Genomic DNA, 24,821 nt, shown 5'->3' with positions numbered 1-24,821 from the left:
CTTAATTGGGGGATGGGGGAAAGAAGAATTGTTTCTTCAACTCTTATCTGGAAGATCACTATTTGGGGGCCTGGAGACAGGGAACCATGCAGGCTAGAGGAGGGTAGATGGTCAAGATGTCCATGCTGGGCAGTCCTGTTTTCCCAGTGGGCTAGGTTGATTAGATGACCTCTTAAGTTTCCTTCAGTGCTAAGCCCTTATAGTTATGTGTTCATCCAGCCTTTAATGTTTTTTACACCAGATATCTTCTCTGCCTCTGATAGGGTTAAGCATATTTGACTATACTGATTTTATCTGCTCTAGAAGCTTACTGTATTATTCCACATCATTAATCAGACCAGGCAAACAAAGCTGAGCCCATTAAATGAAACCGTTGAATCCAAAATCAAATATTACCCACCTTGCACATGAATGACATCACAGGGACCTAGCCAGTGGCCTGATGGCTTCATAGCTGACCGATGGTGCATCAGGAGCACCCATTTTCATCGATGCCTTTGGGACAAGCTTCTGTTTCTCTGTCAAACCACAGCAATGTTCTTATATCCCTCGTGCATAGAGGATCTGAAGAGTAGAGCTGGAAGAGGCCATTTACTCCAAACCCCTCATTTTATAGATGAGGACTCAAGCTGAGGGAGGTTCAGTGACTTGTCTTAGATCTTACAGGGAGGACATGTCAGAGGTGAGATCTGAAGCCAGGACTTCTAGTTCCATAGCTGGTGCTTTTTCCCACTATACCACTGCCCCCATAGCCTGCCATAGAATTTAGGTGAATTATTGTCAGTTGAACTCTTTTCAACTGAGGCCCAGAGAGCTTACCCGAGATGTCCAACCCAAACAGGAGGTGGCAGACCACTGACTGTGCATCGATAAGTTTCCTCTCAGCCTCAGTTTCCTCATCAGTAAAACGGGAAGGATAAAACTTACACCTACTTTGCAGGGGTGTGAGAATGTCCTGTTTAAGCCTTAAAAAATTATGTAGATTTGCTCTACTAGTATTCTTTTCTTTAGCTAGTTTGTATCTTACTCATTTGCATGGGCATGTATTTAGATAAATTATTGTCAGCAAAGCTTAATACTCTTTTTTTTTTTTAAAGGATGTCAGGAAAGGCCAGTCCAAAAGGAATAGCAAATCCACAGTGGGGTAATTTTCTTCTCAGGCTATTTTCTTTTGGTGGTTTCTTGTGGCTTGACTTTTTAAAATGAAATGTAAACCTTTAATTGGTGTTTCTGTAGAGGTTCTCAAAGGCTGATGAAGTGTTGTGCTTTTGAGATGTAAAATCAATTACAAGGAACACAAACTTCCTGATCTACTTCCCTAGAAACTGCCCCTTAAGCCAAAGGAAGTTGGAACTGCAAAATGATACCTGGCAAGGCCTTGCAGTGGCAAAATGGCAAGAAATGAAAATATCTCAGTTTTCCAAACATGGGAGTGTGATTTAAAAAAAAAAAAAGATTTTTAAAATGTCAAGGTTTATAAGGGAGAGCCAGAGAAAACTGGCATCATTTTATGTCATTCCTCACATGCAAAAATTGATGAAAATTAGTAAAGGTGGGCTCACCAGTCTGCTCCAGTGTGGCTAAAGCATTGGTAGAGATGACATAGGTGTCCTTTCTTTTATTAAATGTGGAGGAAATTTTAGTCCCAAGTTTGTCATAGGTCCCATCCTTTCTATAATGATTTACATTTATGTAGGGCTCTAAGGTTTGCAAAGTGTTTTACATAATTAGCTTACACCAGATGCAGCTAGACGTTGCTGGGGGTAGAAGGAGGAACTTGGAGTCAGGAAGACCTGAGTTTGAATCCCACCTCAGACAATTACTAACTGTGTGACCTTTGATAAGTCCCTTAACCTCAAAGCCTCCATTTCCTTATCTGAAAAATAGGGATAATAATGGTACCTTCCTAACAGGATTGTTGGGAGGGTCAAATGAGATAACATTAAGTACAGAGCTTTGCAAACCTTTGTGTGCTACATAAATACTATTACTATTGCTTAATCTGCACCACAGCCCTGTGAAGTCAATGTTGTGGCTATCTCCATTTTACATATGAAGAAAAATAGAGATTAGGTTATTTTCTCTGTGTAAACATCTCAGGTAGGATTCAAACCCAGACTCCTGGTCCTGACTCCAGATCCAAGACTTCATCCAAAATCTGTGCTGCCTCTCTTCAGCAGCTTCAGTAACCTTAAATTAAGGATAGGTGTAGTGACTTCCTCTCCAGGGACTTTAGTAGGAATTCCTATGAAGGATAAATAAAGTATTAATTACTAAATAAACATTATCATAAATCAAGTACACAAGCACCATGGCTTTCATTATTCTTTAGTCAACCTGAATAAACAAATATTTAGTATCCATGTTGCTTAAGTGACAATATGAGAAAGCAATACAGGGTGTTGCAGAAGTCTTAATGTAGTTTAAAGCCATTAAAGCTCTTTTCATTACTGAAATTCTCCATAAATAATACTCTTTATATATAATATAATAATCCTTCTGGTGTTCTCACAGGGTCCAGAGTCAGGAAGACTTGAGTTCAAATGTGGCCTCAGACACTTATTAGCTGGGTGACCCTGAGCAAGTCACTTCACCGGTTTGCCTCTGTTTCCTCCTCTGTAGAATGAGATGGAGAAGGAAATGGCAAACCACTCTAGTATCTTTGCCATGAAAAACCCAAATGGAGTCACGAAGAGTCAAACACAATTGGAAATGACTAAACAACAACAAATTCCCTTAGAACTACCAAATTACCTTTTTTCCCCCATCTTGTAAAAGACTCAAGTAAGTTGGTCCCTCAGCCAAAGGTGTGTTACTTTGTTCTTAATCCATTGACCATTTGGGGCATCAGCCATGATAAGCCAAGTCCCTTAGTCTGAAAGCTGAGTGAAGATCACTGAAATTGACAAAGCATTTTTGTGAGATGAGTTCCAAAGGAGGCTGACTTCTTTTGCCCTTTTTAATTTTTCTAAATGGGTATTTAACTGAAATGATTTTTCTTCTCTCTGGTGTATAACTGTTGTTATACATTAACTTAATGCCAGGCAGCAGTCGGCACCTGCAAATCACACTGGTGGTTTTTGTGTTTTGTAGCAATGGGGCAAAGTTCAGAGCCCTGATAATTTCATGCTCTGGATTCCACTCCCACTGAACAACCTAACATAGAAAAAGAAACTCGCACCGACTACAATGTAATTTCATAGATGGCTGTGGGAAGATCTTAAAAGGTATTGTGTGTGTCTGTCTGTGTGGCTCTTTATGAATCCATACTTGTTTTAAGAAGTTCATGGTTAAAGAGGAATCTGTGATTCTCTTCATGTGCTCTTCTTTAACACCTTGGAAATGTTGACTATTACTAAGCTATTGCCTAGCCTGGGGATTGCCTACTGCCACCTTTAGAATTAATATGTCTGGTATTTTTGGGAAAACGGTGAACGTTCTTTTAATTGCATTGAGGCATTGCTGTTGCTGACATTGGACCTGTTCTATAACTGCATTTCTAACAGACTAGGCTATGAAACCTTTTCAAATGAGCAGATGGGTAATAGACGTTCCTTGCAAGTGGAGATGAAGGAATTAAACTGTTAAATGTGTCTGCAACACAAAGTAAATGTTTATGTTACAGAATACTGTATGATCAACATTTAAGTCATTTAGAATTGTCTTCTCTGGACTTTTTGGCTGTTGTTGGAAGTACTCCTATTCTGTCTCTTTTGATGGTGTTGGGGGAAGGGAGAGATGGTGGAATTTATGTAATCCTGACCCACCCGATTGAAGTTTATTAACATGGTGTTAATACTCCCTGGAGATCCATTTTACAGGAAATAAACTTTTGCACAGAAATTAAGGGAGTAGGAATTTTAAGAGGCCAAAACAAGTTAAGATTTTTACATTGCTTTTTTGAGATCTCTGGCCTTTGTGGACAGTAAATCAATGTTAACAGTATTAAGTATGTGATTACTAAGATAATACATATAGTAATATTTTACCTTCAGTAATGTCAATTTCAATTCAGAAGGTTTAACCATGATTCTCATTGAACACAATAGTTGACCTGGAGTTTTTTTTTCCTCAGAGCAAGAATGGTTGGGTAATTAAAAGTTAATAGTTAGACAGGTTTACATAAAAAGAAATTAATAAATGAGATTTTTCTCATTAATAATAGCTAACATTTATATAGTGCTTACTATATACGAAGCACTTTAAAATTATTATTTTATTCTCACAAAAACCCTGGAAGGTAGGTGCTCCCCATTTTTCTGATGAGAAACTGAGGCAAACAGAGATTAAGTGACTTAGCCAGGTTACATAGCTAATAAGTACCTGAAGCCAGGTTTGAACTCAGGTCTTTCTCATCCTAGGCCCAGTGTTTTTTGTTGACTATCTGATGTACTCCAACTATAACTGAACTGCAAGCTAGAGGGCCACTAAATCAAAGTATTATTAGTATTAAAATTATAATGAATCATAAAGTCTTAGAGTGGAAAGCTCCGTAACTTTCTCCATTTTTCCAGAAGTTCCCCCTAGAAGATCTCTTGTCCACTACCTTGATTTTACAGATAAGGAAACTGAGGTTAAAAGTGACTTAGCCAAGGTCACATGGTTAGCTAGTTTAGTGGCAGTGCTAGGATTAGAATGCATGCCCCCCCAGCTTCTTGGCCAGTGGTCTTTCTGCTACATCCCGCTGCTTTTCACTATGACGTTATCTGGCCATGTAACTTCCTAGTACAGCATGGATTGGGTTCTTGAGCGATGGTTTGCTCAGAGCTTCCAATGGTGGTTGATTACTAGCCTCACAAGTTCCAGGCTTGGTTACTGACTCTAGAGCCAGAGGGCCTTATTGATTACTCACGTCTGTGTGTGTAATACACATGTATATTAAACATAAATTATGTGTATTAAGCATAAATTAAACACATATGGATTCATGCATGTGTGGACACATTCAACCTAGTATAAAGAAGGTATAGAGCAAAAAGAGGCTCCTCCTCCCCCTGTCCACTTCATTTGAAGAGAAACCTAATATAGGTCAGACATGTAGGAGTAAGTTTGTGCAAACGCTGTTGAGTCATAGTGACAAAGAGACTTTTATCCACTCTCTCCCAGCAAAGAGGCTGTTCCAGCCAAAATTGGGATCTATGTTCTGTCCCTTCATAAGGAAACCACTTATTTTCCCCAAAGCAGCATACGTGAGGAATCAAATGTCACGCTATAAGCAATGTGCTGCCATCCACAGGATGGGTTAAGGATGATTAAGCTATTAAAAAACAACAAAAACAACCCTCATATTATTTTTCTCCAAGATGGGACATTTAACTTATAAATAAATCTACTAGGGTGCTTGAGAAAACCAGGGATAGTTTAGCCTGGAGAAGAGAGATTTGGGGAAGGGAAGGACATGATAACTGTCTTAAAGTACTTGGAGAAGTCACTTGGAAAAGAGAGAAGATTTATTCTGCTTGGCCTCAAAGGGCAGAACTGAGACCAATAAGTTTGGTTGGAAAGATATGAATTTGGGTTTGATGTAAGGAAAAATTACCTAAACAGTTACAACCACTCAAAAGGGAAATCTGTTTCCTTGGGAGTTGGTGGCATCCTCCTCAATGGAGGTTTAAAAAATAAATTGAATGACCAGTTCCTGGGATGTGTTATAAGGGACATTCTTATTCTGGCACAATTAGGACTATCTGGCCTCTAAGTTCTCCATCTCTTGAGATTCGGTGAAGGAAGTAAGGAATGGGTAATGTATTATAATCATTTTGCTAATGCAGAATCATCTCCCCTCCAAAGTTGCATTCTCAGTCACTGGTAGAGCCAGGTCTCTAGTACCCAGGGCTCGTGGTTGTCCAGTGACTGAGTTCTAAGGCTACTTCATGTTATATTTAACTGTAGGCTGTCTTTATCAACATATGACTAGTGGGGAAAAAAATGAGGTCATAGAAAAGGCACTGAAAGGTCCTTGTAGAAAAGTGGGGTTTCAAGCATGGTACCAAGATAAGTAGTGGATTGTTCCCAAACACAAACTCTTTAACTTGAACAAGCATTGGATTTAGAATTGGAGGACCTACTTGAAATCCTAGCCCTGATACTTACTATGATCTTAGGCATTTCATTGAACTTCTCTAGGCCTCAGTTTCCTCATTTGTAAAATGGGTGTTTTAGATTAGATTATCTCTAAATGCCTTTCCCACTCTAGCTCTTATGATATTCTGTTTACTGAGAGCTGACTGTGTGCCAGTCACTTGTTCACTTGACAGAAAGATGAGTAAGAATCAGTTGCTGCCCTCAAGGAATTTATGGTCTGGTACAGGAGAGGTAAGGCCAAGTACACTTGGCAGATTTACTTGGCAGATCACTCAGGAAATCTGTGATAAATGCCACAAGACAGGTCCAAGCAAAATGCTTAAAGCGCAGGTCTGACCACATCACTGCCCTGCTTTATGAGCTCCAGTGGATCCTTCTTACCGCTAAGATCCAATACCAGCTTCTCTGGTGGGCATTTAAAGCCCTTCACAACTTGATTCCAACCTACTTCCCCAGGCTTATCGTACATTACTCCCTTCACAGTCTAGGCAAACTTTCTGCCCTGTCAGTTCTCATTCATGATTCTACCATAGTCAATGAACAAGATTTTAGTAAATACCTGATATATTCCAGGCATTTTCTAGGCTCTGAGGTGACAAAGAGAAAAATAAAACAATCTCTCTCCTCCTGCAGCTGATATTCTGTTGGGGAGCACAAAATGGAAGCATATGAATGTATAAAAAGATAAATACAAGGTAATGGGAGGAAGGGGAAGAGGGGCTCAGGAGAATCATATGTAGGAAGTGGCATTTGAACTTAGCTTTGGAGAAGGCTAGGAATTCAAAACAGGTGGAAAAGGAACCATATTCCTGGAATAGAGAACAACCTTCTAAAGACATGGAGATGAGAGTGTTCCCATCCTTTCAGTGGCTCTATGAGGTCAAAACTATTTTCATAATAATGAAGCTAATGAATTAATGGATATTATGGCAAACATTGATAGCCAAACCCCACATATACATAAGCTCATTGAGGGGCAGGTCCTCAATAAAAATAAATAAATAAATAAATGAAAATAAAGAGTATCAGGGGGTCCTGAGGCAAAAAAAAGTTTGATAAGTGCTTTGCTAAGCCTGGAAATAGAGATAAGAACCAGATTGTGAAGGGTTTTGAATGCCAAACAAGAGAAGTTTGTATGTGAATCTAAAACTGTCTGTGCATAGACTGTCCCCGTGCCTAGCTAGCACAGTCCCAGACCTGGAACGTAGTAGGTACTCAGTAAATGCTTATTGTTTAATGGTGCAATATTCAGGTTTCATTCACTTTGTTGTTCCAGTTTGGATGGCTAGACCATTTTGTCTTGTGGTGTTGTGCATTTTGCTGAAGAAGCTTTGTAATATTCTGGGGTTTGGTGCAACTAGTACAATATTGTCTGAGAATAGTCATGTTTGGGGGCAATATTTTTCTTGGGATTTTATATAAGGCATCTTCCATGGCACTGGCAAACACCTTAAACTGAATATTTATCTCTCTGTAGTCAATAAATAAGCCATGTGCCCTGTGGGCCTCTGAAAAATACTTCCTGACTGACCAGTCCTGCTAGAAGATGAATGCCAGCTGTATTCATTTCAAGTGGGAATCAAAATCGTTGATATTTGAAATCTGAGCTGTATTCTGGCCAAATAATTTGTACAATGGTAAGAAAGCAACATAATCAAGGACTTGGCAATTACCACTCCCACCCCCCACCTCTCCCTTGATTTCTACAATAGTGTTTTCAGCAATATTCTCATTTATAAGCTCATTAAGAGGATGAGTTGTTTAATTACTTGTATTTGGATATATGGTGCCTGAACCAGGGTGGGTACTTAATAAATGCTTATCGCATAAATTTTAACTTTGAGGAAGCCCACCCTTGTTTTATAATCTAAAAAGGAGCCATCAAGTATCTATACCCTGAGACACCAAAAGAAAAATATACATGATAAAGACAATTTCTACACTGATAGGGATCCAGTGGAGCCAATTGGAGAACCCAATATATTCATTTTTTACCAGACCTGTCTTTATATAGGTATGAGGAGTTCCCCATGAGGAATTTCCATTGCCAATGAATATCAACAGGTCAACACCTTGTAGTTTTAGTTTCCTGGATCACTGAGAACTTTAGGTGGCTTCTCCAAGGTCACAGAAACCAGTATGTGTCGGAGAAGAGATTTGAACCCGGGTCCTCCTCACTCCAAGGTTGGCTCTCTATCCCCAATCCTATGCTGCCTCTCCCAACACATCTAACTCTCCTTTTTTCAGGCAGTGAGTATTGGTTGAGCATGTGCATTTTTCAGGACCCGTATTTCTTCTCATCCCTCCTGTGCCTGCCTTTTGGTTTATTAAAATATATATTTGTATCTTCGCCAGAGGGAAGGTAAAGGAAAGAAAATGATATAGAACTAAATGTAACGTCCCCAAAGTCTTAGTGCAGTTATAAGTTTCTGAAGCTTTGGGGACAACCAGAAGAATTTCAACACTTCATTGCATCCATGGGCTTATTAATGTGGGTACTCCCTCCATTCTCACACAAATTCTGTCTACACCTTCTCATTCTGCATGATTTTTGTCCTTGCCCTCTCCTATTTTCCTTTTAAAATGTATTACTGATGCTTTTGCTTTACATCACTGTCATTTCCCAATAAACAACCAAAGAAACTCCCCTTGTAACAAATATAGTCCAGCAAAGCAAAATCTATTCATTGGCCGAGTCTTTTAACATATACCTCATCCTGTACCTGTCCTCCACCACCTCTCTGCTGAGAGAGTAAGTGTAAATAGCAGTTGTTTCTGTTTTGGCCAGAAACCCTGAGGGTCTTCCCCTATCAGATTTTTTTTTTTTGACTGGGTAAAAGAGGACCTTTCTTAGCCTCATTTCTTACCTAGCCTTAATTGCTGAATGGGGGTTGCCTCAGGCAAACTGAGACCTGGGAAAGACCTTAGCTTAAAAAGGCCATTTCTCCCACTGCATCCAGGCCATCTTCAGTCATCCTGATCTATATCTTTCCACTGGACCCAGATGGCTCCGGAGGAGGAAGTGAGACTGGTGACTGCACAGCCCTGCCTCACTTAAAGTCATTCACTTGCAAGTCATGGCATCATATTCCTGATGTCATGGTCCTCTTCCAGAATGACAGACAAGCAACCTGAGAGGCTGCTCCCACATTACTTCCATGGAGGATCTGCTCAATACACTTGCACATTTCTGATAGGTTTTAATATGAACTATGTGGTGATTAGGAGGCAACTAGGTGGCTTAGTGGATAAAATGTTGGACCCAGAGCTGGGAAGACCTGAGTTCAAATGTGGCTTCAGACTCTTACTAGCCATGTGAGACCCTGGGCAAGTCACTTAACCTCTGCCTCAATTCACTAGAGTAGGAAAGGGCAAATTGCCACAATATCTTTGCCAAGAAAACCCCATGGATAGTATTGGCATGCTTGGTCTATAGGGTCATGAAGAGTTGGACACAACTGAACAACTGAATAACAACAAAGATAATTATTAGTTCAGCATGTGGGCTGGCCACTTGCCGTCTGTCCCTCATTCTTACTACATGAACAACCCCTCCTCTTTTTCTGATCACGTATTTCCTGGATATCTTTATACTCTTTATTCACCCTACACTTCTCCATGGAAATATTTAAGTAAATTCAACAAGCCTTTGTTAAACACCTACTATGTGTTACTGGCTGGTGATACTAAACAAAAACATAGTCCCTCTTTGGAGCTTATATGCCATTTGGGGGATACATCATAGATCAATAAAAACAAAGTATATACAATTAAATACGAAGTGATTTCAGGGGGTGGGCATGTGGAGGACTCTGACCACTGAGGGAATCAGAAAAAGCCTTGTGTAAATATTTGTATCTGAGCTGAGGCTTGAAGATAGCTGGGGACATGGAGAGGAAGAGGTGAGAAGGGACAGTATATCAGACTTGGTGGGGGGAGGGGAGAATGATAGCCTGTGCAAAATCACGGAGGTAGAAATTGACCTGCCATGTTATGACGGGCAGCAGTTATGTAGCACTTTATAAATGTTACCTCATGTGATCCTCATGACAACCCTGGGGGGTAGATACTATGCAGATGAAGATACTGAGGTAGTGAAAAGTTAAGTGACTTGGCCAGGGTCACACATATCTATTAAGTGTCTGAGGAAGGATTTGAACTCAGAACCTTCTCAACTCCAGGTTCAGGACTCTATCCATTGCACAGCCAAGTTGTCATATGCGTAGAACAGCAAGTAGACTGGTTTGACTGGAACATAAAATGCATGGAGGGCAGTGGAATGAAAAATCAGATGCACCCTGTACCCTGAACACCAAAGTAAGGAACACAGGTTTGCTAAGCTAATGCCAGGAAACAGAAGAGTCAATAGACAGAAGGAAGATTTAACAATAGCAGCATAAATCTAGACAAAGGAGAAAGTGACTAGAGACCTTGAATAATATCTGACTGCCCCTTGAAGAGTGCCTCTTCCACTTCTACCTACCTACCAGTCTGGGAAAGACTTTAGCTTAAAAAGGCCAAGGTCTTCCACTGCAGGCAGGGCTATCTCCAGTCATCCTGATCTATATCGTGCCACTGGACCCAGATGGCTCCGGAGGAAAAAGTGAGGCTGGCGACTGTGCACAGCCCTCCCTCACTTAAATCCAGTTCACTTGCAGGTCATGGCATCACCTTCCTATCTACTTTTCTATCTGCTGCTCTGCCTGGTTTCGACTCCAAGATTCCCCACCCAGGATAAGCACACTCAAGACCTTGATGGACACCACCTCCCTCAGCCTCCTCTGCCCTCTGATTAGAGGTCTGGAGGGTGGAGTACCAAACTTTCCTTTATAGAAGGCAGATACTGGGCTCTTCACTTTACATCCACTATTCCTCCTGGTTTCAACTCCACAGAACTAGATGCCCCAACAAGTACCCCATAGTGTCCCATCCTGCTCCCTTCTGCTTTGCTGCTTCCTTTTTTGTGTTGTATCCAGGCCTGTTAGACTGAAAGCTCCTTGAGGGCAGGGACAGTCTTTTTGTCAATTATATCCCCAACATTTACCACAGTACCTGACACATGGCTTTTAATAAATGTTTAGTGGGTTGGACTGGGTTGACTCTACAGAAAAAAACTTGGAATGATTTGTCAGCCTGGGAGTTAAAATGGCCAGAGTTCACATCCTTCTTTTGACACATATTGACCCTGTGATCCTAGGGAGTGGGGGGCCGGGGAGGGGGCTGCAGAATGAGGAGGCAGCTCTCTAAGACTGTAAATTGAAGAGCAGTTGACAAGCTACATAGATGGAGTTTCCTCACCTGGAATTCCATAAGCCGGGAAAATCACGGGTCCAGAACGATCCTAAGTCCCCTGCAGCTCATTAGCTCTACTTAATATCTTCAGACATGTTAAAGTAACTTGCCCATTTGTTGTTGTTTCATCAGTTGTGTCTGACTCTGTGACCCCATTTGGGGTTTTCTTGGCAGACATACTGCAGTAGTTTGCCATTTCTTTCTCCAGCTCATTTTACAGATGAGGAAACTGAGGCAAACAGGCTTAAGTGACTTTCCAAGTGTCACACAGCTACTAAGTGTCTGAGGCCGAGTCTGAACTCAGGTTTTCCTGACTGCAGGCTCAGCATTCTACCCATAACTCCACCTAGCTGCCTACTTTTCATGCCAAATGATTTAAATAGTTACAACCTGCCCCAATCTGATTCCTCCTGTCCTGTGGACCTTGAATAACCTTTACCTTTTTGTCATATGCATGAAAGATGATCCTCTTTGCCCAAGCATTCTGCAGGATTGATCAATTCTCTCAGTGTTTCTTACCTATATTGTATTCTTGACAGTATCCTAATAATAAATGGTTTGTTGGCACGAGTGAGTCATGAACTGCTCTCTAAAGTAACTAATGACTTTTTGCTGAAGACAGAAAGAAGGAGCCTTAAAGTGGAAGAATAAATTAAATTCAAAGATTTGAAAATTGGCAAAATTTGGAAATTTGTAAGATTTAAGGGATGGCCAATCAGTCAATTGTATGGGCTGAAATGAAAGCTAGGTGGAACAATGGATGGAGTGCTAACCTGAGTCTAAATCCTGTTTTATACAGTCACTAGCTGTGTGACTTTAGGCAAGTCACTTAACTATGGTTGGACTCAATTTTCTCATTTGTAAAATAAGGATAATAATTGTGCCTACCTCATAGGGTTGTTGTAAATAAAGATTAAAGAAAATATAAGTGAAGTGCTTTATAAACTTAACACACTATATAAATGCTTGCTATTAATTATTAAAAGAATGATTTAGGGAGAATAAACAAGAGATGAGTTAGACTGTGGGTATCAGTAGGAAATTGCTTTCATGTCTTAAATAACTTTAATTTTGTTAATTAAAATAGTTTGCGTTATTTAATTATCAGCAATCAGCAAGCAACCAATGTTTATGAAGTATCTCTTATGTGCAGAGGATTGTGCTACACAGTAGGGTCAAATAAAAGGTTCAGCTTAGCTGACACAGTCCTTGTCTTATAGGAATTTATAGTTTGGTAACTTATAGAAAGGGTCTGGTTGGTAGACAAGATGAAGATATTGCATGCAAGCCTTTGTAACAACAATGTTACTAGCAGCTGCTGTGGAGGTGAAAGACCAACAACAAGAGCACACAGAAAGGTTGCTAGCACAGGTCCTTTGATCTGCTTTTCTAAGGAAAGCAACTTAAAGGAGTTAACAATCTCTCTTTAATTAAACATACATATACCATTCACTTAGTTCAGGGGGAAAAGCCAGAACCTGAACTTCAGAGTAAATACAAACAGAAACTACAAACAGATCAACAGACAGGCTTTGTCTCATCAAGACATCACATACAGAGTTACCAGAAAGAGAAGCACCAATATCTGGGTTTTCAAAGCTGGGGGGTGTGTGGCTTTTAACAATGGCTACCCAGACTCTCACCTGGTCAAATCACAGGACACTTTTCCAGTGAGTGAGAGCCCCAAAACAAAATGCCAACCTCAGATCTTATGTACCCTTCTCAGGATCAGAGAGCATCACAACCATGCCACTCAAACCTATGTGAACTAGGCTTTCTTGTTTCTTCAGCAGGTCAAAGATTCTTGATTCAATCAAAGAAACAAAAGACAACAAAAAGTCCACTTTGAAAGGCATTTGAAAGGCAAGACTCATCAAAGAGACTTGATTATCTTAGCATTCTAAAAGTGAAAACAAAAATGTCCCACCTTAATTACCATAACAGCCTTTAAACATTCAGTGTCTGCTATAGAGAAATTGGTATAGTGAGACGGTTGAAGAGACCATTGATGGGATAGTTATGATAAAGTCTTTTTCATTGAGGTCAAGGTGAAATGATGGTCATAAGGTATAGAAGAGCCATAGAAATGGGGCATTTTAAGCAGCATTACTGAAGAGTTGGAGAGAAGAGAAGAATAGAGAAAGTGAGGCTAGGGGGAGAGAGGCAGACAGAGTCTTTTCATTTAAGTTTTAGATAAGACTAGGAGATTGTACCAGTATGCGTACCATATAAACTAAGTGCTTTGGGAGATATGAAAAAAAAATGTAAGCTCACAAGGTAGTAAGGAAGAGAAATCTAATGCATGAAACAATAAGAACAACAATTAAATGGGAAATTATTTGTAGTCTAATAATTTTTTAATTTGACTCTCCTCATGGGGACTTAGCATCAAAGGGGAGTTTAAAGAAGTTTTTGGTTTTGTTTTGCTTTAAAAGTTAGTTTTGGAACAGTGAATTAATACTGGTACAATATCCCTTTACTGATATCAGTAGCCTTTTTTTATATACTAAGAGCCTTTGGTAAATAGTTAGAATGAATCACTATGTGGGAGATAGTAGTAGAAACAAAGACATACTGGCACATGAAAACTATTGGGAAGTTAAGAGTCCTAAGACAAAATTCTGTGGGACCTTAGGAACCTGCAAACTCCTGGAATATTAAAATCCTGGATAGTTTTTAGCTCCTGGATTCTGGTTCTAGGTTGGCTATTGCTTTTGGTATGTTCAGAGCAGCCAGGGAAGGAAAAACCCCAGATAGAAGTTTTGTGCTCCAATAAAAGTCTCATCATATGCTATAATCTCAGGAACTATTTTATGCTCCAAATCCTAAAATTTGTATTTTGGAAGATTGGTTCACAGAGTATTTTTCTTGCTCTTGAATCGATAGAGTTGGTTTACCCAGACATGACATCTCTTTCTAGTGCTTGATTGGGGGATTGGGAGTGAGGTATATGATCGGTTAATGGCTGTGTAATTTTTTTTAATGAAATGTGTAAGTGTGGAGTAAGACCATCCATCCTTTCTATGAGAATTAGAGTTAATAAGGCCATTACACTCTTTTCCCCTTTTTATTGCTTTTCCATGGGGATGGAAGGGGTAGGGAATGGACAAGGGGAGAGAAGAAATGCAGCATATGTACCATATGGCAGCAACAGCAGAATTTAAGTAGTTAGGAAGGGAGGATCTTGAGAGGAAGCTGCATTATGTAGAAGAATGTACAAAGAATGAAGTGTGTTTCTTGGCATCTCTTTGGGTTATTCTGGTTTTAGGTCATACTTAACCTTTCCTTTCACTATAAATTTGCTTCCCAAACAATTCTTAAAAAATAGAAGCCACTGTTTGTGGCAGCAGCGGGGGGCGTTGAGGAGGGGAAGGGAGAGGGTTTGGTTCTCAGTAGTTCAATTAATTTTGATGACTTGACAAGGCACAATAGTCTTGTAATTCAATAATCCCAGCAGGGAGATGAATAAAATCTGACACAAAATGCACCCATAAATAGGAATGACAGCAGCTCACCAATGTGAATATTGGCATTAAAATCTGATTCAGCCTGAAACAGTCAGTAATGAACCACGTTTGACTTTGATCTAAAATCATTGTTTCCTGGCAGAGTCCTAAAAAGGATCCAGCTTTTTATCTGAAGCTGATAAAATGTTGGGATTTTTTTCCCCCAGAAGAGACCTTGGATATCTTCTAGTTTGACCTAGTCATCTGATGAGGAAATTGTGGTATAGAGGAACAAAGTGACTTCAGATCAGGTTAGATAAAAGAGGGAAACACAATCTGAGAGATCAAGGAAGTATAAGGAAAGAATGTAGGGTAGGGTCTGTTTTCAGCTTTCTGACAGTCTTCTTTCCTCCTTCCCACAATGTGGCAGTATGGGGCAGAGAATTAAATTTTTTATTATCAGTGGATAGAGCTTTGGATTTGTGGTCAGAAAGTCCTAGGTTTGTATCCCATCTCAGGCACTCACTCACTGTGTGGCCTTGGGCAAATGACTTATCCTTCTGAGCCTCTTTAAAATGGTGCTGGTCAGGGCAGCTAGGTGGCACAGTGAGTAGAGCACCGGCCCTGGAGTCAGGAGGACCTGAGTTCAAATCTGGCCTCAGACATATGACACATGTACTAGCTGTGTGACCTTGGGCAAGTCATTTAACCCCAATTGCCCTGCCCCCTCCCCCCCAAAACAAACAAATAAAATGGTGATGGTCATAACCACCTACCTCAAAGGATTGTTTTGGATAACAAATAATGCATGTGAAGTGCTTTACAAAACCTGAAATAGCTATATATTTGTGAGTCATTATTACTATTAGAAATAAAGGCATATGAATAGGAGATTTTATGTTTTTATATGGTAGATGATTGATATAAGGCATTTAGGCATGATATAAAGGAAAAACTTTCTAACAATTAGACTTACTCAAAAATGGAAGGGCTGCCTCATGAGGTGGTAGGGTTTCCCTCATTGGAGTTGTTGTTTAGTCATTTCAGTCATATTCAATTCTTCGTGACTTCATTTTGGGTTTTATTTTGCTTTTTTTTTTTTTTGGCAAGGATCCTGGAGTAGTTATCCATTTCCTTCTCCAGCTCATTTTACAGATGAGGAAACTGAGGCAAACAGGATTAAGTGATTTGCCTAGGGTCACACAGTCAGTATAAGTGTCTGGGGCTGGATTTGAACTCAGGTCTTCCTGACTCTAGGTCCAGAACTCTATCCATTGTATCATCTGGCTGCCTGGGTATTATTATGATCCCCATTTTACAGTTGAGGAAACTGAGGCAGACAGGTTAGGTGACTTGCTCAGGGTCACACAGCTAGTGTGTGTCTGAGCCTGGATAATAAAGGCTAGCGTTTATATGTGCAGGGAGCTGTGCTGAGCACTTTTGACCATTATTATCTCATTAGATCCTCTGGCCAACCCTGAACGGTAGATGCTATTATTATCCCCATTTTACGGATAAGGAAACTGATGCAAACGGAGGTTAAGTGACTTGCCCAGGGTCACATTACTAGTAAGTATGAGATTAGATTTGAACTCAGGTCTTCCTTAGTCTTCCAGGCCCATTTGCAGCCATTCCTGGAATGAGTCATGAACTTTTCAAGAAAGTAGCACCAAGATCCAATCTTCAGTACATGACTGACTAACATCCATGTAGGATACAGATATGCTCACATACTCACACATATGCGCATGTGTCTGTGTGTACATGTACAAGTTTGTGTGTGATAGCTTCATCAGAGAGTAATACCTGACTCATTTAAATGGTCTGTGTCAGTCCATCAGCATGCGTTGTCTTGTGCGCCCAGGCATTGTGCTAACCTATCGCCACGCATCTTGGTGTTTCACTAGCAAAAACTCTGAAGCAGATCCTCAACCTGGAAGAAACAATGAGGTCCCCTCCCCCCGAGCCAACTTGGGTCAGGAGAACAAATCCTACCACCACTCTGCTCTCCTTCAGTCATTCAGCAGCCCAGACAAACATGCAGTGAGACAAATCCTTTCCAAGCTCTCTTTTGGCAATTAGGTCAGCCCTAGGAGTAATGTCACCCCAGTTCCTAATCCCATTAATACTCAGGGATCTCTTTTGAAGTCCCTGGGATATTCCATCTTTCCCTACTCCTTTTCTGCCTCTGGCATTGTGCAGCTGGGCCTCCTGGATGGGGAATTAAAAGCTGGTTGTTTTTTTTTTTTTGCCTCGGGATAAAATGTTCATCTCCTCTACACATTTTCTTCTTAAAAGCAGACCTGTTGTGCTGATTCTTCCACCTCACAGCTTCCCACTTTCCCATCATCTCTTTTCCTTATCTCGGTTACTAGTGCCTCCATCCCTCCCACTCCCTCTCCCCATTCCTTTGTATTTCTGTTGTGTGCTTTCCCTCTGAGATTCCTTCCGATTTCCCCTATTTATATCTTCATCTACTTAGCGGTTTGAATGTCTCCCCACTGTAAGACTGAGCTCCTTTGAGAGCAGAGATTGGTTTCCTCTTTCACTTAACGCAGTGCCTGGCACATCATAAGCACTGATGGCCCAGTGGATAATGCACCAGACCCAGAATCAGGAAGCCCTGAGTTCAAATTCGGCCTCAGACACTGACCCTGGGCAAGTCACTTAACCCTGTCTGCCTCAGTTTCCTCATCTGTAAAATGAGCTGGAGAAGGACATGGCAAACGGCTCTGGTATCTCTGCCAAGAAAACCCCAAATGGGGTCACAAAGAGACAGACACAATTCAACAACAACAACAGAAGTGCTTGTTGACTGACACAAACTGGCTTTGTAACCCTGGGAAAATCACTTCCCCTTTCAGTGTTCTGGACAATTCTCTAAGACTGATAGTTGCAAAGACTATGCTGACCTGCATCGGGAGAGGAAGTTTCCTCACTGGGTGCTCCGTCTACCTATAAAATCACTGGTTCAAATACTATCCCCATAGGGGTACTTACCTGTGTTTCTCTCAGTGGAATGTATACTCTCTGAGGGCAGGCACTGTTTTATTTCCTTCTTTACAAGTATAGTGCTTAAACAAAGTAGGTAGTAACTTAAATATAGAGAGAGCTGGTTGATAGAGCACCGAGTCTGGATTCAGGAAGACTTGAGTTCAAATCTAGTCTCATGATTTTGGGCAAATCACTTAATTGCTGCCTGCCTCAGTTTTCCCCAACTGTAAAGGGGTTAATAATACCAACTACTTTGAAGGATTGTTGTGAAGATCAAATGAGATAATATTTGTTAAAAGTGCTTATTGCGGTGTCTGGCACATAGTAGGTGCTTTATAAATGCTTCTTCTTTTCCCACCTCTCACAGTCACACAGTATGTGATAGGTAATAGGCACTTAATAAATACTTGTTTTCTTCCATAATATGTTTAGTAAAATGATTGCTGAATGAATTGCATAGTTTATAACTTCAGGCTTTTGTCCCTTTTCCCCTGTTATATTATACTCCTGTTATATTAGCTTATACTCTGTTCAGAATACAAATTGCATCACAGACAACCCAGGGAATGCCAGAATGTTCTAATAAAAACCTGTGGAAAGAGCATGAGAATGATAGACTCATGTTCTCATTCTGGCTTAGCCACAAACTGAACAATTTAGGTCAACTTATGTAAGTCTTTCTAGGCCTCAGTTCCTCCATCTGTGAAATGAAGACACTGGAGTAAATTACATTTAAATTCTCTTCCAGATTTAAATTTTTTGCTTCTCTTGCATGTGCCTGTAACAGCAAGCACCCTAGCATTCTCAGGGCGGCCTGCTAGCAAAGGTTCTTTAATCTGCTTTTCTAGGAAAGACTGCTCAAAGAGGAGTTAGCAATCCTACTTTTAATTACATTAACTAGTTCAGGGGAAAAGTCATCACCCTGAACGTCAGAGAAAATACAAGCAGAGAAATTAGCACAAAGACCAACAGACAGAGTTCTTAACTGCCTGAACCAAAGCAATATTGCTGTATACTTTACATACACCACTGGATTACATTTGAGCAGTTGGGGGTCTGAACATACGGCTACTGAGAGTCTAGACCAGGAAATCACAAGGTCCTTCTCATAAGCAAACCCCCAAAGCAAAACCTCACCTCAGAGTATATATACACTTTTGGCTGATAGGCTCAGAGCCAGAAGGCATCACAACCCTCATGACTTAGTGCCTAATTAGCTTTCATACCAAAAGTTGTGAAAGCCTTCCTACAAGCAAGCCTTCCCTAAGTAAGCTCCTCCTTAGGCAAGTCCCTCCTCCAATGGGCTCCATGTGAGGCCTGTTAATGGTCGGAGGAGATCTTATTATCCCATTAACATCACAACTCCATGTCACATCCTTTGCTATTGAAACTTCGTCTGATTCATTAGCTTATTTAAACTGCAATCCCTAGTCCAAACTGAACCTAAAAAGCCACATCTGGTTTCATTTCAGAAAACCATAAGGGTGGGGACTATGATTTAACTGATACATGACAAACTCCTGGATGAGGAAATTCTACCAATGTAGATCCGTAATTTCTCTTCAAATTATAGATGTAGAGAGTTCCCTAAAACATTGGAAGATTAAGTCATTTGCCTAGATTGATACAGACAATATATGTTATCAGTGGGACTTAAACCCAGTCAGGGCTTATTAGCTTTGAGGCCAAGTCTCTATCCATTAACCTGTACTTCTTCCCTCCCAGGGGACCCTGAGAATTCTATTTATTTTTATGCTAGCTCAAGTCACTTCTTACAGTTAATGAATATTGTTTACAGACTGACCGGGAGTCCTATTACCTAAATTCCGGAGAATGGGAAGAATGCAGGGTGGTTGTTTCCCCCCCTCCTCTCCCCGAACACTTTCCCCCACCCTCTTCTTTGGATCTCTACCTGCCTGCATCAGTAGAGAAAGTTTCTCACCCGGAGCTCTCAATACTAAATTATAAATCCAGTCCCTGTTTCACCCCAAATAGTTATATACTGCTTTAAGGTTTACAGTGTATTTCCTTGCAGTATCTGTGAGGTAGGTAACGCAAGTACTATTATCTTCATTTTATAGATGAGAAAGTAAGGCTTAAGTTGAGATAAAATGACTTGTCAAAGACCCTTAAGTTCTTCTCTAGATCTATTTTCTCACCTGTAAAATGAGAGGATCAGAATAAATGATTTCCAAAGTCTTTTCCAACTCAAAAATTCTTTGATTCTAAAATGTTGCCAACAGAAATAGGCAAAAAGCTTTGTAACTGACCTAATGACCTGGAATTTATGAATGTAGGTAGCTGGCATGTCCAACACTATAATAAAATAATGATTGACTTTAACTGTGGCCTGAGAGTGTTATGATCAGGTGAGTCACTGCCAAAGAAAGGCGTAGAGGAGTGGACATAGGGGCTTAGCCCCAGTCATAGGAGTATAGTCTAGAGCAGGAGTGGGGAACCTGAAGCCTCGAGGCCACATATGGCCCTCTAGATCCTCCAGTGGGGGGCCCTTTGACTGAATCCAAACTTCATAGAACAAATCCTTTTATAGAGTTCTCTAGAGAGAGCACCAGCACACATTTCCATGGTTCTTTAAGACTTACAGAGAAAGCCCTTTTCTTCCAATAACCCTTTGTGATAGTACAAATATATCCTCCTTTCGTAGATGAAGAAACTGATGCTTAGAGAGATGGCAGGATTGATATAAGCCATTCAGCTAGTGGCAGCTGGGACACGAAGCCACTCCAAATCCAGTGTTCTTTATACTGTCCCATGGTGTTTCCCTAGAAGAAACCCCTAAATCCTTTGGTTGGTGAAAGGAGTTAAGTGACAAATATTAGAAGGCTTCTATTTTTAGAGTGCTTAGCTAATCTTCATTGCCAAAAGTCATAGGAGCAAAGTATAAGAGCTACATTTCAGAGTGCCTCTACTTATGGCAAGGTACACAGACACTTCACTGCAGGAGACCAGGAATTTTCAGAGTGTGTTGGGGGATGGAGGGAGAGGGGAATGGTCTGGGCGGAGAGGGGGGGGACACAATTGTAAGCTCTTCCAAGGGGTCCTCTGGGTCAAAACTATTTTCATAATAATACTACGATCTTATTCGCCTATTAAAATACTTTTCCTTCCCACTACATATCTGTGTGAGACCAGATTTTCTTCATATATTTCAATCAAAACAACATATTGCAACAGTTTGAATGCAGAAGCAGATACTAGAATCCATCTGTCTTCTATTAAGCCAGACGTGAAAGAGGTTTGCAAAAATATGTAAAATGATGTCATTCTTCTCACTAAATTTTTTTTCTTTTGGAAAAGATAGCAGTTTTTCATTTTTAAATGTTATTTATGTTAAAATGTAGTGGTTTTATTATTGCTATTTTACATGAATTAATAAATATTTTTAAAATAATTTATGAGTTTCATTTTCTAATATGATAAATACCTGTATCGATCTACCAATCTATCTATCCCACATAAAGAAGAGCTCCTGGGGGAAGTTCTCAATAATTTTTAAGAGGCTAAAGGGAAAACAACAATCTTGAGAACTGCTGCCCTAGACCCTGGAGGTTCCCTGAAAGAACACTGAATTGGAAACCAAAGGACCTGAGTTTAAATCTCAACTTTTCTTCTTATTGTCTCCTTTTGTGACCCTCCTCCAGGCATCAGTTTCTTCTTGTGTAAAATGGGGAAGGTTGATTAGATAATCCTTAATGACCCTTCCACCTTTAAATCCTATGAGATCTTATTATATTATCTATGCTAATAGTTTCCCCATCTGGGAATATACACCAGCATGCTCCTTGCATTTAATTATTCTCATCTCTTTAACATGAAAGCTAAGTATTCCCTATCTCTGTTCCTTTTGAGAAAAGCCATATATTAGGGTAGGGGAGGGGCAGCAGCCATATAACAGAATCCCACTGTATCCCCCTGTACCTCTTGCCCTGAGAACAGTTATCAAATCAACATTTTCTCTGGAAAGAGACTTTATGACAGCCCTTTTTTCTCATCCACCATCTTTGTTACTTCCCAAACCTTAACTCCTTTCCCTGATTACCACTCTCCTCTGTGTTATCTCCCCCATTAGCATGTAAACTTACTGAGATGAGAGATTGTGTCATTTTTGTATCGTATACCCAGCACTTTTCACAGTGCTTGGCATTATTAATAATTTTTTCTTTATTTCTTCATAACATGAGGATTAATCTTTTTTTTAAAGTAATTACTATAATAGGTGCTATTGAGAATACGAAAGAGAGAAGATATGGACTTAGCCCTTAAAGTTTAATTATGAAGATACTGCTGGCTGATCTCCAATGGCCCTGATCTGTGTCTTGCCACTGGACCCAGAGGGCTCCAGAGGAGAAAGCAAGGCTGGTGACTTTGCACAGCCCTCGCTCACTGAAATCCAGTTGACTTGAAAGTTATGGCATCACCTTCCTGAAGTTATTGGTCCTCTTCTGAACAAAGGACAAACAAGGACAACCCTTTCTTATCTAAGATAGGCAAATTTAACAGTTTGCCTCATTATTCTTCACTTACAGCGAATCAACAAAGATTGACTGCTGGCAGGCATTTAGTGGTTCAGTAAATAGAGCACTGGACTTGGAGTCAGGAAATCCTGTCTAAGATACTTACTAGTTGTGTGACCCTGGGCAAATCATTTAACCTTTGGCTGCTTCAGCTTCCTCATCTTTAAAATAGGAATAATAATACCTACCTCCCAGTGTTGTTGGGAGGCTAATAGGAGGTAATATTTGCAAGCCTTAAAGTACTATGTAAAGGCTAGCTATTATTGGGCAGCTAGATGGCACCGTAGATAGAGTGCTGGGTCTCTAGTCAGGAAGGCTTATTTTCCTGAGTTCAGATCTGGCCTCAGACACTTACTAGCTGTGTCTCCCTAGACAAGTCACTTGACCTGTTTGCCTCAGTTCCCTCATATATAAAATGAGCAGGAGAAGGAAATGACAAACCATTCTAGTATCTTTGCCAAGAAAACCCTAAATGGAGTCTTGAAGTGTTGGACATAACTGAACAACAGTAAAGTTGAAGATACAAAGACAGGGACTATAGTCTCTGCCCCAGAGAGATTATTTTTTTTTTTACCAAGTTTTACCTTTCCTGCCTTCACATCATCTCTTCTGTACGTCTCCTTCTTCCTACTCCCACAGATTCAGATTACACTCTAACCACTTAATGCCTGGACCGTTGAAATAGCCTGCTGGTCTCCCTGTCTCAACTGCCTCTCCACTTTAATCCATCCTTTACTCATTTGCAAAAGCCATTTTTCTATGGTGCAAGTCTGAATGTGTCATCTCCCTGTTTTCAGTACCTCCAGTGGCTCCCTATTGCTGACAGGATCAAGCACAATTCTTAGTTTGGTATTTAAAGCCCTTCACAATCTGGCTGCCTTCTCTTTTTCTCTCCAGTCTTCTTAAATTTTACTTGTCTCTGCAAACTGTGATCCAGCAGAATTGGCTTTCTTGCGTTTCCTTGAACACAGTAGTAAATCTTTCAACTCTGTTCCTTTCCATTGGCTGTCCTCGCTGCCTGGAATTCTCTCCTTCATTACCACTGTCTCCTGGCTTCCCTGATTTCCTTTATGACTAAGCTTAATTCATACTTTCTACAGGAGCCCTTTCTTGCTTCCTCACCCCACCCCTACTGCTTCCCACTGGTGCCTTCCCCCTAAAGTTACCTCTTGTCTTCATTATTGTGGTTCAGTTGTTTTTCGGTCCTGTCCAACCCTTTGTGATTCCCTTTGGGATTTTTCTTGGCAAAGGAAGTGGTTTGCCATTTCCTTTTCCAGCTCATTATACAAACGAGGAAATTAAGGCAAACGGGGTTAAATGACTTGCCTAGGGTCATACAGCTAGTAAGTGTCTGAGGCCAGATTTGAACTCAGAAGATAAATCTTCCTGACTCCAGGCCTGACACTATCCACTGAGCCACCTAGCTTCGCTACCTTTCATCTACTCCGTGTACATATAGTTGTTTGTATGTTGTCTCCCCCATTAAACTTCAAGCTCTATGATTCCAGGGAATATGTCTTTTCCTTTAAGCACCAAACACTTAGCACAGTATCTGGTACACATTAGGCACTTAATAGAGGCAGCTAAGTGGTAAAATGTGTAGAGTTCTGGGTCTAGTGTCAGAAAGATGAGTTCAAATCTGACCTCAGATACTAGCTCTATGACTCCTGGTAAGTCACTTAACCTTGTTTGCCTCAGTTTCCTCAACTGTAAATTGAAGTTAATAATAGCAACTACCTCCCAGGGTTATAGTGAGGATCAAATCAGTGATATTTGTAAAGCACTTGGCATCGTGCCTAGAATCTAGTAGGTGCTATATAAATGCTTACTATTATTATTAATAAAGGCTTTGTTGAAAATTGGTGATTGGGGCAGCTAGGTGGTGCAGTGAGTAGAGCACCGGCCCTGGAGTCAGGAAGACCTGAGTTCAAATGCGGCCTCAGACACTTGACACACTTATTACCTGTGTGACCTTGGGCAAGTCACTTAACCCCAATTCTTCCCCCCTCAAAAAAAAATTGGTGACTGTGGTTCCTTGATCATATCCACCAGTTTTTCCACTACCCTGATGTAGTTCATCCACATCTGCTGACTAGAACTCATTGATAACAATTACAGAGTCCTTTACTACATTCTTCACCTTGAGTTAAAATTCTCTGTCAACGATATTTGCTTTATCTTCCTCGACCCAAAGATCATACTCCTTGCAATTGAAAACATAAGCAAAATACAAATCAATAGTTTGGGCTTCTTTTGCCCCCGTTACCCAGGTATTTTATATATGTATGTGGGGAAAGAGCCTCATCTTGAGATCTCCCAAGGTAGGGAAAACCTCCCCTACTGCAACATGTCTAATAACAGTTAACTGACATTCTGTTAGAAGAGACGACATGTATGTACATACATGCACACACATACACAAAATAGATAGAGGGTGATTTGGTGGTAGGATGACTAGAAACTGAGGAGA

General features: G+C 40.4%; 1 protein-coding gene across 2 annotated transcripts in view; it reads left to right on the top strand.

Moving 5' to 3' along the window:
* The first annotated feature begins 3,156 nt into the window (after window positions 1-3,156).
* SPATA13 (spermatogenesis associated 13) overlaps window positions 3,157-24,821 on the top strand; it is a 130,491-nt gene continuing 108,826 nt past the window's right edge. For both annotated transcript variants that reach the window (XM_036747123.1, XM_036747124.1), the window contains exon 1: window positions 3,157-3,227. The gene's annotated coding sequence lies outside the window, so the exon portion shown is untranslated. The remainder of the gene's footprint in view (window positions 3,228-24,821) is intronic.

This window comes from Trichosurus vulpecula, chromosome 2 (genome assembly GCF_011100635.1).
Source record: "Trichosurus vulpecula isolate mTriVul1 chromosome 2, mTriVul1.pri, whole genome shotgun sequence".
In the NCBI taxonomy this organism is placed as follows: domain Eukaryota; kingdom Metazoa; phylum Chordata; class Mammalia; order Diprotodontia; family Phalangeridae; genus Trichosurus; species Trichosurus vulpecula.
Note: the sequence above shows the minus strand (reverse complement) of the source record. Positions and strands in the feature narration are given on the sequence as shown.